General features: G+C 38.1%; 1 long non-coding RNA gene across 1 annotated transcript; it reads right to left on the bottom strand.

The window, feature by feature from the left end:
* Nucleotides 1-1,484: 1,484 nt before the first annotated feature.
* On the bottom strand, nt 1,485-17,163 carry LOC134484613 (uncharacterized). The gene is made up of 4 exons (XR_010062126.1): nt 16,959-17,163; nt 15,503-15,574; nt 2,182-2,231; nt 1,485-1,815 (listed from the first exon to the last, which is right to left on the bottom strand). It is a non-coding gene; the product is annotated as an uncharacterized LOC134484613 (long non-coding RNA).
* Between the last annotated feature and the right edge of the window lie 1,977 nt (nt 17,164-19,140).

Raw genomic sequence — 19,140 nt, 5'->3', positions numbered from 1 at the left:
TTTCCAATTCTTGTTTATCCTATAATAATTCTTTCCAATGCACTCATGAAAATATATTACTGTGGATTTCATTGATAGGTTACTTTTGCTATTTGAATTCTGTTGCCAAGAACTCTAGGAAATAAGAAGCACTGTATCAAAGCATCATATGAAAATCATGCTAAGGGAATGTGGCCATTGGTAATTTGTAACTGAGCTGAAACACTTACTAGACACAAACTGCTGTAAAAGGTCTTCTCTAGATTCCAGGTGTAGAAGCCGCTGTTCCCTAACAGAGAGTAGAGGATGAATCTCTTTGTACAGAGAAAAGGGATTTATCACAATGATCACAGTCTGTGGTCCACATAATTTAACAATGGATGGATATTTGTAAAGTCCAAGAATCCAGTAGTTGATAAGTCCACAAGCCTGGATGTCTCATCTGTTCATTGTTATATGATTAAATCCTCAGTAAGCAGGTTCTATGGTATGTGAGGGTTTGGTAGGAATGTGAGTGTAAGCTAGAAAAAGTAAAAGTTTCTTTCTTCCATGTTTTCTATGGTCTTCAATGTAATGCATTGTTCAGAATACATTGAGATTACCATTTTTCAATAGAACGTTCCTTTCAGGGAAACTGCAGCCTCACAACATGGCTCAGGAGTATGGGAACTGCAAGACCCAGTCTGAGAAGATGTTCCTATTCATCGAGCCCACCTACCAGTATTGCAAAAATACCCAAGAAATTCTCAATCAACTCCCTTTGAAACATGGTCTTCTGGGATTTGTAGACATCACAGCCACTAACAATACCAACTCAATTCAAGATTACTTATAACAGCTCACTGGAGTGAAAATAGTTCCTAGGTCTTTAAGCTAATCAAAGATTTCATAGGCATACTCAGTGAACTAGTCTCCCTCCATCAGAATGGGGAGCTGATGACGTGGCTGAAGCAGATTGGAGCTCTGCTGTTATGAAAAGGATGGCAGTAAATCCCATGCTGACAGCTGTCATCCAGGCATGTGAAGGCCAGTGCACCTGAGAGTTTATGTGCATCATGGAGGAGGACAGTACTTTTTGTGACTTGGATTTACAAAAAATTGACTTTTATTCTATTCCTCAGTGCTTAAATATAATGCTGTTTGCATGAAACCATGGGGTAGGGAAACTTAACATCACACAGGATTGATTCTCCATACTTTATGTGCTCACATGTCTCTACCTCTAAGCCCATGTTCAACAATCCAGTGCATCTATATCTCCAGTGAATCAATTACCTTTTTTCTACCATGCTTTTCTGCTGAAGTCATTTTGCAGAAGTCCACTTCCTAGTGAATATTAAAACAATGGATATTCTGAAGTTGTGTATGATCCACACACAGGCCTTTCCCACTTCAGCATTTCCAACTTTCAAATGGTGTTCTCAACCTTTCCCTCCACATGCACAAAAGTCCGCAGTGGTATGAGGATGCTGTTTGAAAAGTCAGATGAAGAGTTTTACCATAGTTGTTCCTCACTGTAGCAATATTAATGTAGATGGAAGAGCATATGATAAATTCAGCTCTGTTCACAAACTGGTTAATTGCCAAGAAAATCCCAAACAGTTGTGAGTTGATTCTAGTCAGAGTCCCAGAAAAGTCAAATATGAAATGCAAAATTTCAGAGCTCTTCAAAGACTGTCTATGAAAGAATTTGCTTGCAAAACACTGTCCTAAAATATTTATTCCATTCAGACTTTTATATTTTGCTTTGATGTTTATTAATAATGCAACTGCAGGTCTCTTCTCTGGTCTCCAGTGCGAAGGATTCATTCCTAAAAAAGATGTATCTGCAGATGACTAAAAATATAAAAATAAGAATAGATCTTGATTAAAGTTCTGAGTTAAAGATGCAACATCCTATCACAAAGATCATATTAGAAGTAGATTTGACATATATGTGTATATATTTTTATTTTTAGTGTCTTCTTGAATCTGTTCGCACGGATTTTATTGAGAATATGTGTGTATCGGTGTAAATTAGTATGTAATACTCAGTCTTCCTCTCTATCTGTCAGTTGTCAGTAATGGAGTAGAAACACTTTTTTTATTTTTATCAAAGTTAATAAAGATTTATTATAGGTACAGGGACAGAAGATAAAATATGGATTGGGTTTATCTATGTAATTTTTCAATAATAAGTATATCCCAAAATATGGATTTTACCTTTGAGCAAACCTTTTGTATAGTCCTTAAGGAATGAGATGTGAATGTCTCTGTTGGAAACATGAACATATTATATTATAAACATTATATGTATACAATAATCTATTCCTTTGTTTACATTTCAAATGTAATTTCCCCAATTGGCCTTTCTTTCTTGAATCACACAAGCCATTCTGATCCTCTTAGTTTCTAAGGTGGTGCTCCCCCATCTACATGCCCACTTCCACTTTAGTCCTCTACCATCCCCCTTCTCTGGGATATGGCATCTCCACAGAAACAATTGACTCCCTTCCCAGAAATGGAAGATGAGGCAGTTGTCTTCTCCATATGCTCTACAATCTATGTAGCAGAAGCCATCTACTGGCACAAATATACACTTGTTTGTGCTAAATTTCCTGAGACTCTGAAGGGTAAACTTTATTGATAGTGTTGTTCTTCATATTGGGTTCCAATCCCCTTCAGATCCTTCAGGCAATCCACTAGCCATGCTTTTCTGGCTCTAAGTTTCTGTCAAATGGTTATGTGTATGTGAATCTGTCACCATCCGGTAATGGCAGAGCCCCTCAGATGACAGACATATTAGGGTCTCATCTGCAAGCACATCTTGATATCAGGAGTCATCTGAGGATTTGGAGTCTGTGGATGAAATTGTTCTTCTAGTCTGGTGGTCTCTGGATTGCCTTTCCTTCAGTCTCTGCTCCTTTTTTTCTTTGCATTTTTTTTTCATTTTGGACATTTATAAGTTAAAGATTTTGAAATGTGTGGGCATCACCTTCTCTTCACAGGTGGGCATGTCTAGCTACAGGAGGTAGTCTCTTGTGGTTCTATCTCTTTGCTGCTTACTATTTCAACTACCATAGTCCCAGTAAATTTATGGAATCCTCTTGCATCCCTGGCATCTGTGACTTTCCTGGAAATGCCCAAGTACAACACCCACCACTGATGCTTATTGTTATTTATTCCAATGTTCCTGTAGATTTCTCTTTTGTCTTTATATTGTTTCTACACTCCCCATTTTGTCCACCCTTCCTACTTCTAGCAAAGTCCCTCCATTCCTCTCTCTTTTATTATCATTTTGCTCTCAATTCTAAGTCGGTTGCAAGAATCCGCAGTATGGCCTTCTAACATTTTACCTTCCATGTGATAAATGATTTGTGTATTGGGTATACTGATCTTTTTGGCTAACATTCACTTCTCACTAAATACATCCCATGTTATGTCCTTTTCGATCTCTGTTACTTCACTAATTTCCAGGTCCATCCCTTTGCCTACAAAGTTCTTGGTTTCCTTATTTTTAATACCTGAGTAGTATTTCTTTGTTTAAATATAGCACACTTTCTGTATTTATTCCTAAGTTGAGTTGACGTATATCATGACTGTTTGCAGCATTTGACTTATATAAGTATGGCTGCCCTGAACATGTTCAACCACTTGTCACTGTTATATGTGGATCATATTTGAGTATTTGCATTGAAGTGATTGGTAAAGCCGGGTCTTCAGGCAATGCTATTTGCAATATTCTCTGAACCTCCACATTGATATCCAAAGTGGCTATACATATACAAATCCCACCAGCAGTGGAGGAGTGTTCCTTTTTCTCTACATCATAGCCTAGTCTGCTACTGCATTAGTTTTTTGTCTTAGTCACACTGATTGGTGTAATGTAAGACTCTCAAGTTCATTTCAGTTTGTATTTTTCTGATAACTAAGGATTTCGAAGATTTCTTGATATGTTTCTCAGCTACTGAGATACCTCAGTTGAGAATTCTTGTTTTAGCTTGCTAACCCAGTTTAAAAGTTGGATACTTTGTTGTGTGGGAGTTTACCTTTCTGAATTATTTCTATATTTATTATTATGGCACTTTACCAGATATAGGGTTGGTTAAAATCTTTTCCAAATGTGTAGATTTCTGTTTTATCCTATTGGCAGTGATCTTTGCGTTAACAAAAATTTTAAAATTGTTGAAATTTCATATATTGACTGGTGATCTAGGAGCCTGAACCTTTGGTATTTTGTTCTGTAAACTTTCTCCTGGCAAATGTGTTTTAGGCACTTTCTGACATTTTCCCTTCTGTTGGTTTCTGCATATATGGTTTTATATAGATTTCCTTGATACACTTGGACGCGAACTTTTAAGAAAGAGATAGAAATGGATCAATTGGCACTCAGCTATATCCAGACCAACAGTTAGGTAGCATCCTTTCTTAAAATGCTTTCTGTTATGTACAACATACTTAGTCATCAGGTAAATGCACATCAAAACAACCCTGAGATTCCACCTCACATCAGTCAGAATGGCTAAGATCAAAAACTCAGGTGATAGCAGATGCTGGAGAGGATGTGGAGAAAGAGGAACATTCCTCCATTGTTGTTGGGATTGCAAACTAGTACAACCTCTTTGAAAATCTGTCCTGAGTTTCCTCAGAAATTAGACATTGCACTGCCTGAGGACCCAGCTATACCTCCCCTGGGCATATACCCAAAAGATGATCCAACATACAACAAACATACATGTTACACTATGTTCATATCAGCCTTATTCATAATATTCAGAAGCTGTAAAGAACCCAGATGCCCTTCACCAGAGGAATGGATACAGAAAATGACATATATTTACACAAAGTACTACTACTCAGCTATCAAAAACAATGAGTACATGAAATTCATAGTCAAATAGATGGACGTAGAAAATAATCATCTGGTGTGATGTTTCCCAATCACAGAAAACACACAAAGTATGGATTCACTGATAGGTCGATATTAGCCCAAATGCTCAAATTACCTAACATACAAAGCACCGAACACATGAAACGCAAGGAGGGCCAAAATGCAGATGATTCACTCCTTCCTTATATTTAGAGTAACTAAAATATAAATAATAGGTGTAGGTAGGCATTGTTTTTAGGAGACTGAAGGAATGGCCATTCAGAGTCTGCTGGACATGTTCCCCCATATATATATATATACACACAAACTTGAAAAGATTGATGAAGCTAAGAAGTGCATGCTGGCAGGAACTGTATATAGATCCCTCCTGAGAGACACAGCTAGAGCATGTGAAACACAGAGACAAATACCAGCAGCAAATCACTGAACTAAGCATAGGACATCCTTTGGAGGAATTAAAGGAAGGACTGAAGAGGCTAAGGGACTTACAACCTCAAAGAAAATACTGCCAGCAAACTAGATCTTTCAGGTACTAAATCACAACCCAACTCCATATGTAGCAGTGAATAGCCTTTTTGGGGCACCATTGTGAAGCTCTTGGTCCTAATAAGATTGGACCCTTCATGTAGGGGAAAGTACGGTCGGGTGCTTTAAGGATAGGAATGGATGTGGAGGGTACAACCACATTATAGAAGGGGAGAAGGAGAGGTTCGGGCTGATGGCCTGGAACCACAGAAAAAAATAAAATATAAAATGTAAATAGTTAATACCAAATTTAATAAAAATGGGAAAAATTGTAATCTTAAATGTCAAAAATTTTACTCTTAAATAAATATAGCTTTTGAGATTTTAAAACATTTATTTCCTATGGAGATGAATATTGTTTATACACATGGAATACAAGTGCTCAGCACTATATTAGCTAGTTATATGGAGCCTCAGAAATGAACTCTGATGTTCTAGAAATATCTTTCAGTATAATTTTAAAAAGTTTTTGAATTATTTCAACATTTATCTGATACTTCTTTATTATGTCCAATTGCTGTTAAAAAGATACAGAAAAGTACTTATTCTTTTTACAAACGTTGTTACACATATTCCAGCACTGACTCAATATGAATTAGGGGGGATATTATAAGGTATTATTAACCTACTGTCTTCCTGTAAAAGTAAATTCTGTAAGCAATTATTTATTGGATCTTGATTTTTTTATTGTATGAAATATCAAAATCTACATTGACATGCCATTATCATTTACTTAAACTATTAATTTAATCGATTGTAATATGGACCACATGTAGTGCACCATAGGAGAAATGTAAGGATTGCTGTAAATCGTACTGTCTCCTCTTTGTTAAGCTTGGTATGTATCAAAATCAGAAAGGTATAGTGACTCATATTGACATGTAAAAATGATGTAATTACATATGGTGTCCTCTGCGGTGAAAATGATAAGCAAGCTTAGTATTTAAGATTTTAAATATTTAATGGAATCAAAGTTATGTTAGATTGCTTTTAATGGTAATCTTCTGAGGAGATAATTGGGCCTTAGTAACCAATGCCCACAAATATGATACACTCCTCTGCTTATTATTTTAAATTAATAATACCTGGAGTAGGCAAATGCTGTATGAAGTTTCATCCACTATACCCCTGTTTAGAGATTGGATATGTCAGAGATGAAAAGGGTTATCTTCGGTTCTTTATTGAATTTTATTTAATTAAATGAATGTTTTCAAAAAGAAATATTAAAGAATATACCCATACATGAACAGATTTTTGTCAAAGGTTATTGTTAATGTTTTCACACTGTGTAATTTCGCTATAGGGTCGTGCAATATTGTTAATGTATCTGAGGCATTCATCCCATTAAATCGACCAATAATCTTCAGCATGTTCAAATTACCAACATCCATATTGAAACCTGTACCAACTTTTAACTTCATTTCCTTTTCTGCTCTTTTACAATTTGATGCCATTTTTCTAGTATTTACCATGGATTTATAAATTAACCTGTTTCTGTAACCCACTCAGAATCACTTGTGTATATTCTTCAACAACTTTCACTCAATATGAAAGTTCAGGTCTTTTACAATTTTTGTTTACAATTGAATGAAGCACTTCCCTGCACAAGGTCTTCTTCTACAACTCTGCGTTCTCTTCCAGAAGTGTTCTTCCTATGATTCCTGTCACATAGCCAGGTTTCTGTTTTAGGTCTGAGTAGAACTAGAACTTTGTAACAACTTTGTTTTTCTTGTCTAAAGTTTCAATGGAAAAAAAAACTCTTGGTACATAATTTATTAGGGGAAAATAGATCATTTTATTTTCTCAAATAAAGAGAAACTATAAAATGGTTGATGTTGAAAATGGTACTTGAAAGAGAGAAGGGGATAGTGATCACATTGGTGACAGAGAAATAATAGTTATCTGTTAGAGAACAATGGTATTAAAGATAAAAAATGATGGATCATGATTAATTTTCATGAGAGCACATGAGGAATTGTTAGAGACTTAAACATTGTGATAGGATTTGAGATAGAATGCAGAGCAGGGTGGAAAGTAACGAAGATTTTAACTTGGAGACAAAGTTTGATGTTTTCCATTTAAGTAACAAAGACAAGATGATGGGATAATTTAACAGATTAATGTAAAGGAAGTTAAGTATTTAATGTCTCTTAATTACCTGAGAGGATATTTCAAATAGACATTATATTTTAAATATTATGGCTGATAAATCTCCCTTTAGGTATTAAAATATGAACGTAGTTCACATTTAAAATTTTGCTTCATATAGGAAGATATTTTCACATTTTAATACTAGTTATTTCATGATCGATGATTCTGAGTATGTGATATTTGTCTACTTTTCATCTGTGATCTTTCATCTTTGTAACTATGTATGTATGTATGTATATATGTATGTATGTATCTAGTTATCTATCTATCTATCTATCTATCTATCTATCTATCTATTGCTCTGATCTATCACATATAGCAATCCATTTGTTTTATTTTCTACCTTACATAGGTCTAGAATCCTGAAATTATATCACATGCTGGAAAAACTAATGAGATATGTCACATGCTAAAACATATGTACAGTGACATTACTAAATTAAGTCTTAGTGTTTTTATCAAATAGATAAGGATATTTGATAGTATAATAATTAATCACCTACATTGAATCTATTTTGTGAACAGTGATTTTAAAATGAATCAAATTTATAGAGCAGGTTTTAAAATTCTTGAGTGCTAATGTATTTAGCAATAAAGTTTCATAAAATTAGAAAATAGAGTTCATTTTTATGTTACATATTTATATGTATATACATGTACATACACACATACACACAAATATATCTATATATATATATATACATATATATATATATATATATTTTAACTGTGTCAACATACACATATATATGTATATACACATACACACATGTATATGACATATACATATGTCCTGATGTACACATACATATATAGACATATATACACATATACATATATCCATACATGCTTTTTCAAAGTAAAGACCTTGCTTTTAGAAGAATTTGCCTAGGCATGACATATATGGTTTAGCCAAAGAAGAGAAAAATGTTGTTATTTCTAAATGACTCTGTGTGAGTAATCATTTTTTTTGTTTAACATGATGATTGTTTAGCGATCTGACTTCCATGTACTTGGGGATTGATATGATGTCCTTTGCTTCTCTAATTCACTCATACACTTACTCCAGAAATAAGTGATTCCTTATTATGTTTCCAGTACAAATCTAGAAAATAGACTTATAAAAATATATTTGTAGTTTCTTCTTTCCTTCAAGGGCTTCACCATCTAGTGAATATATAATCAAATATCATTGTTTATTAAATATATAATCTGCACAACCAATTTTCTTCCTATATATATCATTTTAATCCTCCAAAAATTCATTTAGTTATCAGTCCACTTCTTTTTTTAAATACTAGAAACAACAGTGTGAAAAATTCCTCTTTAAAATAAGATATAATGAAGTTAAAATTCAAGTTCCCATAATATATTGCTCCAAGTCATTTTTAAAAATGTATTATACTTGATGCCTTAAGTCACCAAGTTCAATAAATTGTAACTATTTTGTTAGTAAAATATAAAACAAAATAAAATGTAAGTGAAATATATTAATAAGATACAATTACAAATTGTTTATTCACTCACATATTCCCTTCTATATCTTTACATTTAATATAGAACTAGAGGATTGGGGATTTAGCTCAGTGGTAGAGTGCTTGCCTAGCAAGCACAAGGCCCTGGGTTTGGTTCTCACCTCTGGAATAAAAAAAATAGAACGAGAAAATAATTAAAACCCCTAACACAACTTCCTACAACCCTGGGATCAATGTTTGGAAATGGAATTTTCGAGATGAAAAGTGAAAAAAAAGTGAAAGTATGTGACCCTGCTAGTAGACGCTTGAAAAAACATGTATACTTAGGTTGATGTTCTACAATATAAACCTGACTTATCCCTACAACTAGATGTTGTGTGCTTTTGGCCAAACAGAACAGGAAAATTAACAGATGAGCTCCATGTCTTACACACTTTTTTTGTAAATTTGCTTGAAATCATAGTTTTGATAATTATCATCTTAACCAAAGACAGCATTAGGCTTACATACTCACAAGCACCTTGTTTTCACCTTTTGTTAACTAACTGTATTTTATTTCATACAAGAGTAAGAATAAGTAACTGCTATTGAGGTGGTTTTAAGGGTTTGTAGTACCATTACAGCTCATAAGTTGTAAGTGTTTTTAAACTTTTTTATAGGAAACATGGTCAAAGCATGTACTCTGTCTTAATTTTTCTCATCTGATCACATATTTGATTACCCATTTCAACATTAGCTGCAATAGCTGTAAATGATTGGAATGATCTCTATCCCACTGAGGAGAAAATCATGTACAGAATTACTCAGCTACAGTAATATATTTGTAGCAGCAGCAAAAGTTTCAAATACCTTATATTTTTCAAGGAAAAGTTGACTATACAGACTATGGCAAACACTTAAAGCAGCAGCAGCAATGTTTCTGACTCCTGAGTCTCTGCTGATCTTCAATTCCCTGAGAGCGGCACAGCATATAACTTCTCTCTTTCCAGGTTACTGACAGAAGCCTGGTTGTTTCTAGTATGTTGTGCAACTGCTGTTATTTCCTGTTTGTTATGACAACTCTACAAAACTGGACTACTAGTGTATTCATGAAATACTTTCTATTGGAACAGACTGCCTCTGCTAAACTGTGAACTGATATTCTGCTTTCCAGACAACACAGATGGGAGTTGCTCCAGTGAACCTTTCTTTCTTTTTTTTTTCTTTTTTCTTTTTCTTTGGAGCTGGGGACCGAACCCAGGGCCTTGTGCTCGCTAGGCAAGTGCTCTACTGCTGAGCTAAATCCCCAACCCCTCCAGTGAACCTTTCTAAGCAGGGCCACCAGCACACCCATCAAAGCCCCCCATTCTTTCTTTTGCCTTGTGTGGGTGGAGGGCTAAAAAGGAGGGTAAAGCTTTTAAGAGTCATCATCAAACATAGATATGTGGAAAAAATAAAGTATAATTTGAAGAGTTATCAGCTGTGGGCTTTCCTTGGAGTGGAATATTACTCAGGCATTTGATGTATGCTGCATGGCAGGACCCTGAGGATACCAAGTTACTACAAAATGACTGGGATTCTCTGGTTCTGTATGTATCAGTGAATATAAAATTATCATAAGTAGTGGAAAGAAACAGGAGGTTTGAGGTCTGGTGGAGGGAGAACAAAGATGGTTCCTGTGTGCAAAATCCATGGCATCTCAGCTTCATAAATTCAAATAAATCTGGGTTAGAGAGGGAGTGACAGACACACACCAGACATGCTGTGCACTATACCAAAAATAGTAAAGAGCTAACTTTTCTGCTGTATATATTTTGATTTCAAACCAAACCAAAGAAAACAAACAAACAAACAAAAAAAAACAAAGAACTATGAGTGTGAATAAAGATTCACTGGAAGAACTTTGTCGGAGGCTCTCAATATTCAACACTAAATAAATAATCTAAAATCAATGATGACCCACTCACTCATGGAGCTGGGCACAAAGTAAACCTGGCGATAATATTTTGAAACAACATTGAATCCCATGGTAAGTGTTCATTGTGCAATATGTTGAAAATATTTGCACGCTATTTTTTTTTCTGTCGGTACAAGTTTTTAGTCATTTGTGTGAACATTCAGCTTCCTGAGGTCCAGGCTCTCTAACCATTGTATTCCTGCTGCAAGGACAGCACTGACAGCAGTGAATCATAATGAGCTCTTGTCCAGTTAAAGAAGAAGGAATTGAGGGACTAAACTACAAATCAAAGAGTTCACAGGTAGGGATCCATGGCTCCAGCCACATATATAGAAGAGGATGGCATTGTCTGGCATCAATAGGAGGAAATGCCTTGTCCTATAAAGTCTGGTTTTTCTAGTGTAGGGGATGCCAGAATGTTGAGGTGTGAATATGCAGGCAGGATTGGTAGCAATCTCAAAGAAGCAGGGGGAGGGTGGATGGAAGAGACGGGAACCAGAAAAGGGTATAAAATTTGAAATGTAAATACATAAAATATTCAATTAAAAAAGAAGGAACTGAGGGAGAAAGAAACAGGAGGCTTAACTCAAAAGAGTGAGAGAGCATCTAGATGCTGGTATAAGTCAAAGATTAAAGCATTTTAGTTATGTATGAAAGGCAAGGGTCAGGAGACTATAGCATTTTATGTTTTTCAAGAAAAATCATTGAAATAATAGTTCCATTTCTTATATGAACACAGAAATTTTGCAGCCATCTTTGTTTGATGGGGCCTGTTGTACCTCCCCTTGATCAGTGGGGTCTTCTCCAACAAATTTTGGAAGAGAATTGGAAAGATTGGAGAACTGTAAGATAGGGAATGAACATTTGAAACTCCTTTGGAAACTCTGTGGGACAGAAAGCTGATCACACAGAAGACTGGGCAATACTGAGACCACAGGGAAGGAGAGACTGCCAATTCTGCCCACCTGGGCCCACATCCCTTGCCACAGACGAAACTGCAGAGTGTGTCTGAACACATGAATATAGGAGCAGTCAAGCTGCAGGATTCCTGCAGTCCAAACTGCACCTGGATCTGAATTGGTCCAAAAAGCATTCTACACCCAAATCTCTTGTGGGGTGGGGAAGACTTATACCATCAGAGGGGCAGAAACCCCTGAAAACTCTTCTCACATTCCTGACTCAAGAAAAAAACACCTAGTTCCATCTGGGCCTCCTGTTCATAGGGACTTAGGAACAGTAGGGGCAGGACATTTCTGATTGCGGCTCTCATAGAAACCTGAAAGTCAACCGGAGGAGCGACATCAGACCTGAGACCAGAGGTGAATCAAACTTTTCTGCTCTAAGTGACCTGACTGGTGGACTCAGGACAAGCAAAGGCAGAAATCATCTGGGACCAGGAACTTCCGGTTTCTAGCTGGCTCCTGAACCTCGTGATCCCAGCCCAGAGCTCCCTGCTCTTAAATGCAGAGACAGAATGCTGATCACCCAGGAGTGTGGACAATACTGAGCCTACAAGAAACTGAGACTTCCAGGTCTGCGCACCGTTATACACATCTCTGGCCCAAGACAAAACAGCATAGTGCTTCTGGCCCAGGAATATAGTGGAGTAAAACTGCAGGACCACCATGTTCCAGACTGTGCCTGGATCCGAATTGACCTGATCAAACAGCTCCCTGCACCCAAAAGCTGATGGTGGGGGGAATAGAACACTCCTGGGAAACCAGAGGAGACAATTCTCTGCCCAGATTCCTGACTCAACAGGAAAACACCTTGTGCCATCTGTGTACCCCCCCACAGAGGAACATAGGAGACGTAGGTGCAGGTCCTTCTGATTCCTACCCACAGGGACAGCTGAAAGCCAGTGGACAGGAAAACTATCCACCTGAAAGGAGAAAACTCTGTTCCCATAACAGGGATCTACATACATAAAAGACACCTTACTAAATCTCAAAGCACACACTGCACCGAACACAATAAGAGTAGGAGATTTCAACTCCCCACTCTCATCAATGGACAGGTCATGGAAAACAGAAACTAAACAGAGATGTAGATAGACTAAGAGATGTCATGAACCAAATGGACTTAACAGATAATTATAGAATATTCTATCCTAAATCAAATGGATATACATTCTTCTCACCACCTCATGGCACTTTCTACAAAATTGGCCATATAATTGGTCATAAAACAGGCCTCAACAGATACAGAAAGATAGAAATAATCCCATGCATCATATCAGTCCACCACGGGATAAAGCTGGTCTTCAATGACAATAAGGGAAGAACGCCCACATATACGTGGAAGTTAAACAATGCTCTACTCAGTGATAACCTGGTAAAGGAAAAAAAATAAAGAAATTACAGACTTCTTAGAATTTAATGAAAATGAAGGTACAGCGTACCCAAATTTATGGGACACAATGAAACCTGTTCTAAGGGGAAAACTCATAGTGCTGAGTGCCTGCAGAAAGAAACAGGAAAGAGAATGTCAGCAGCTTGACAGCACACCTAAAAATCTAGAACAAAAAGAAGGAAATACACCCAGGAAGAGTAAAAGGCAAGAAATGATCAAACTCAGAGCTGAAATCAACCAAGTAGAATTAACGATAATCATAGAAAGAATCAACAGAACCAAAGGTTGGTTCTTTGAAAAATCAACAAGATAGATAAACCCTTAGCCAGACTAACGAGAGGACACAGAGAGTGTGTCCAAATTAACAAAGTCAGAAATGAAAAGGGAGACATAACTATAAAATCAGAGGAAATAAAAAAAACATCAGATCTTACTACAAAAGCCTATATTCAACAAAATTTAAAAATCTGCAGGAAATGGACAATTTCCTAGACAGATATCAGGTGCCAAAATTAAATCAGGAACAGATAAAACTTTTAAACATCCCCATAACTCCTAAAGAAATAGAGGCAGTCATTAAAGGTCTCCCAAATGAAAAAAGTCTGGGTCGAGATGTTTTTAGTGCAGAATTTCTTATTCATAATAGCCAGAAGCTGGAAAGAACCCAAATGCCCTTCAACGTAGGAATGAATGCAGAAATGTGGTACGTCTACCCAAAGGAATATTACTCAACTATCAAGAGCAATGGCTTTATGAAGTTCATAAGCAAATGGATGGAATGGAAAATATCATCCTGAGTGAGGTAAACCAATGACAGAAAAACACATAAGGTATGCACTCATTGATAAGTGGGTATTAGTCCACATTGTCGAATTACCCTAGATGCACAGAACACATGAAACTTAAGACAGATGATCAAAATGTGAATGCTTCAGTCCTTCTTTAAAAGGGGAACAAGAATGCCATTGGGAGTTAATAGGGAGGCAAAGATTAGAACAGAGGTAGTAGGAATGCCCATTCAGAGCCTGAGCCACATGTGGCCCATACATATTCAGCCACCAAACTAGATACGTGGATGAAGTAAAGAGCTGCTTGCCGACAGGAGTCAGATGTAGATATCTCCTGAGAGACACAGTCAGAATACAGCAAATACATAGGCAAATGCCAGGAGCAAACCACTGAAGGAATCAGAGAAAGGACTGGAAGGGGCTCTGGACCCCATTTGAACAACAATGCCAACCAACCAGAGCTTCCAGGGACTAAGCCACTACCCAAAGACTATACATGGTCTGACCCTGGACTCTGACCACATAGGTAGCAATGAATATCCTAGTAAGAGCACCAGTGGAAGGGTAGCCCTTGGTCCTGCAAAGGCTGAACCCCCAGTGAACGTGATTGTTGGGGGGAGGGCTGTAATGTGGGGAGGATGAGGAAGGGAACACCCAAAGAAGGGGACAGGGTAGGGTTAGGGGGATGTTGGTCTGGAAACCGGGAAGGGGAATAACAGTCGAAATGTAAATAAGAAATACTCAAGTTAAAGAATGTAATCAGATAAACCCATACCGATTTTCACTTCTTCATAATTTCAAGAAGAACCTGAAAGAGAATATATAATATTCCAGAGGCAAAAACAGGAATTTAAATTAGCCAGCATAAATATGTTTTTAAAATTTTCTTTTTTCTGTTATTTAATAATTCTGAGTGTTCCTCTATAAATGATAAGACGGTTGTGTAATGTCTACCGATCCCGAAAGCCTGAAACACTGTGAAAAACTGTATTTCTCCCTATGTGGGTCTTTGGTCAGCATCCATTTCATTGCCCATCTAAATTCTCTGTTTCTCAAGTAGATCAGAGGACTACGTGAGGATGTCACTCTCATGTAGAGGACCAAGGAACTTTCCGTACTTGCATTTATTTGCTCTTGTGAGCATGTAAATAAAACTTTCAGTTCCAACAACAAAACATGGCCGTCCAATGGGATCCCCGTGAAAAAAAATCTTTCTTTCTGCCATCAGTGAACTTTAGCACACTGGTAACAACACAGACAATAATATAAAGGAATAATCCTGGAATAATAATAATAATAATAATAATAATAATAATAATAATGCCCTCGAGGTATCACAGACTAAGGAAAGTAAATGTTGAGCCCTGTTTTTCAAGGGATATTATATCCATGAAATCAAATTACCTCACACATAATAATCACTCACCCTGTCACGGCTTCAAGAGTGAGTTGAGAACCAGAGTGGCCTTTTCTTAGGAAAAGAGAAAGATCCATCAACCTTCCAAAAAGAAAACCAATCCAGACAGTCTGTGTGAGGATGGTTAGCTTATACATGACTAACACACACACACACACACACACACACACACACCACGCACACACATGCGCACACACACACATGCACACCGACACACAAGCACACAGACACACAAACAAACACACACTCAGACACACACACAAACACACACACAAACACATCTCTGATCTCTGTTTCTTAGAGTGTCCAGGTGCACACCAGGTGTGAAAGGATGAAGTGGGCCCAGGAAACTGTCAGTCAGCAGAATCTTGGTCTGCCTGCAAGTGAGTTAGGGGTTCCTCCAAGGAATTCAGTGTCACAGTTCTTTTCGAAGGTATTAGGTGATTTGCGGTGTGCATATATCTTACTCAGGGTGAAAAAGGGCTACACAAACCTTGGAGACCAGGACGTGGTTTTCGGGTGCATTTACATTGATGGAGACCTCCTTTGGTTGACCTTCTTTAATCTCTGTCCCAGCCTCAGTCTGTGGTTCAGGGATCTCCGTTTGACCTCCTCAGAAATCGACTCCACTGAATGTGCCCCATCCCCACCCGTGAGGTCTTGCTTGCTCGAGTTCAAAGGATTTCAGTTTCGGACTCTACTTTCTCCATCAGATTAAATCCTCAGGAAGGTCGCCCTCTAGATGCCATGAATTAACCAGTCCATCGACTTTCTGCATTAACCCGTATGTCCCCTAATTCTGGCCGGTTCTCTCTGCACTGAGCTATCTCTCCGTCATCCCCACCGACCCTCTGCTCCTGTCCTCAGTCGCCCTCAAACACTCACAGAATCTGTTCCAGATTTCCTTTCAGAGAGGTCGATGCTTTCCCCCTCACGGGCGTTCTTGTTTCCTATGTCCTCTCTGCATTTGTAGATTGTAGATGGAATGAGATTTATCGCACAGCTGATACCATGCATAGGTAAACGCCAGCCATGTTTGTGTCTCTAGGTCTCAGTTCCCTCTCGAGCTGTTTTTTTTTTTTTTTTTACAGTTTCATATATTTTCTCTTAAGCTTCATGATGTCATGCCCCATGCAATGATGTCAATTCTAGACCCCATTATGTGATGTCCCCGCCCTAATGATGTCATGCCCCACCCCATGATGTCACGCCCCACCCCAATGATGTCACACCCTGATCCTGTTAGGTCATGTTCCCGGTACCCTCCTTGCCAGAATGATTGTATCTATTTATCAGGTAACATTCTGAATGCTGACCTGGCACCACACTCCTTCAGTCTCCCACCATTTACAGTCCCTCCTTCTAACCTCTCCCCTTCTTCTCTGAGAGAGTGGAGGACCCCTCTGGGTACACCCTCTCCCCTGGCACATCAAGTCTCTGCAGGACTAGATTCATCGTCTCCTACCAGCTCTTGAAAACGCAGCCCGGGTAGGAGAACAGGATCCACAGACAGGCGACGGGTTAGTGACCCCACGTGAAGACCATTGTGCAACTCTGCCTCTCTCAGTCCTTCCCTCAGCTTTTCAGTGAGACTCACTAAGCTCCATCTGATATCAAGCCCTGTGCCTCTGCTTCTGTGTCAGTCGGCTGCTTGGTGGAGCGTTGCAGAGGACAATAACGCTACCCTCCCATCTGCAACACAAGAAAGGACCGTGAATAATGTCAGTTTTGCTGATTGCCCAGGGGAAAAGTCTCACATCCGGCCACTTATCCTTTGGCCATTCCCTCATTTCCTGTTCCAACTCTGTCCCTGTGTTTCTTATAGAGGGGGCAATTTCTGGGTCAAAATTTTGGGGGTGGGTTTGGGTACTTATCCATCCAACTTGGGTCCTCTGTGGCTACTGAAAGTGGCCATTTAAGAATCTGTATCCCCACTGTAACAAGTCTCAGCTAAAGTCACCGTCAAGGAAGCCAGGGTAGCCTCACAAATCACAGATTGCTGGCAAATCATACAGATAGTACCAACCCTGGACAGTCACTGAATCAGTTTATTCACTTGGCCCTCTGCCCCTCTTGCCCGTCTCTACCAAGAAATGATCCTCAAACCCCATTTCCCTTCCCATCCCCTCAGCCACTCAATTCTTTCCTTCCATCTGCCTCCTGTCATTATTTTATTCATTATTCTGAGTGAAATTCAAGCATTTTCTTAGGTCTTTCTTCGTGCTTAGCCTCTTTGGTTCCATAGATCATAGTGTGTGAATTCTGTACTTTATGGCTAATACCCTCTTTTAAGTGAATGTGTACATGTTATTTTGGGTCTCAGTTACCTCATTCAGGACAATACTTTCTCATTCCATCTACTTGACTTTATCTTCTCAATATCCTTATTTTTCATATGTGTGTAGTATACCATTGTGTAAATGAACCACATTATCTGTAGCCATTATTTGTTTTAGGGGTATCTGGCTTATTTCTATTTTCTGTTCACTATGAAGAAATCCACTAGGAAAATGATGGAGTACATGTCCTTGCGGTATGGCAAAGGTCTTTTCAGATATAAGGCCAGGTGTAGTATAACTGGGTCTTTAGGAAGAATATTCCCATTTTCTCAGAATCCACTGGACACATATGCTAAACATATACGGATTTGCTCTTCCCCCAGCAAATTCTATTTGTATCCTGATATTTATCTGCTTCCTCAAAAGAGGTTTCCCCCGGACAAGGCCTCTATCATAGACTCAGGTAATCGCATATTAACCTTCTTCCCATTTTACATGGTCAGTAAATGCTAGAGCCTATTACTGATAGCCAGAGGGGAAAGTTGGTACTGGAGGTTTGACTGTCGGGATATGTAGAAATGCAGAAGAGAGTAAGAGGAGAAGCGAGAAGGCTGAAGAAAAAGAGGAGGAAGTAATGATGGAAACAATCCATATGGCCTGGAGAAAGCACATGTAGCAAGGGGTTTTATGGTTTGGGAATAAGTTATGATAACGTTAGATCTACCCAATACACGTTTATAGATTATAATTATAATAACCAGATTGTGTGTTTTCTTTATGGGCTCATTAGGTTTGGAAATTCCAACAAGCTTTCCTCAACAGTATTTCTGGATCAAATTTTCTGTTAATAGAGATCTCCTCTTGTATGGGCTCTAACCATTGCTCCATAGTCCAGTAGACACAGCTGTTTTTTTCCTCAGTCATGTCTCTTGTATTTTCTATGGACATCTGTGTCTTCAGTGTTCCAGGCCCAGTGTTCCTTTTTCTCAAGGTCTTCAATGATCTCACCAAGAGGAGTTTCAGTTTTCTCAACTCGTTCCACCTAGTTGACCGCAGCTTCACAATGTCCTTATTTTTCATAGGTGCATAGTATACCATTCCAAATATTTCCTGATAACAGTGAACCATGGTGAGCAGGGTAAATTTTCCCAAGGAAACTTAAAACATTCAATCTCTAAATCTACATCTCCTCATCCCATGATGCTTGGGTTGACTGAATGGCCATGGCATGAGCAGATTGTTCTAAGGGACATCAAAGCCATTTCCTTCTCCAGTAATGGCTGCCATCCCTCTGTCAGAGATTTTTCCCCTGGTAATTTTCGGTGACTGATGTGATTTAGAAATTGTGAAAACATCTGCATGCTGGAA

The sequence above is a fragment of the Rattus norvegicus genome, assembly GCF_036323735.1.
Source record: "Rattus norvegicus strain BN/NHsdMcwi chromosome Y unlocalized genomic scaffold, GRCr8 chrY_unlocalized_19, whole genome shotgun sequence".
Lineage (NCBI taxonomy): Eukaryota > Metazoa > Chordata > Mammalia > Rodentia > Muridae > Rattus > Rattus norvegicus.
This window is presented reverse-complemented; position numbering and strand designations above follow the sequence as displayed.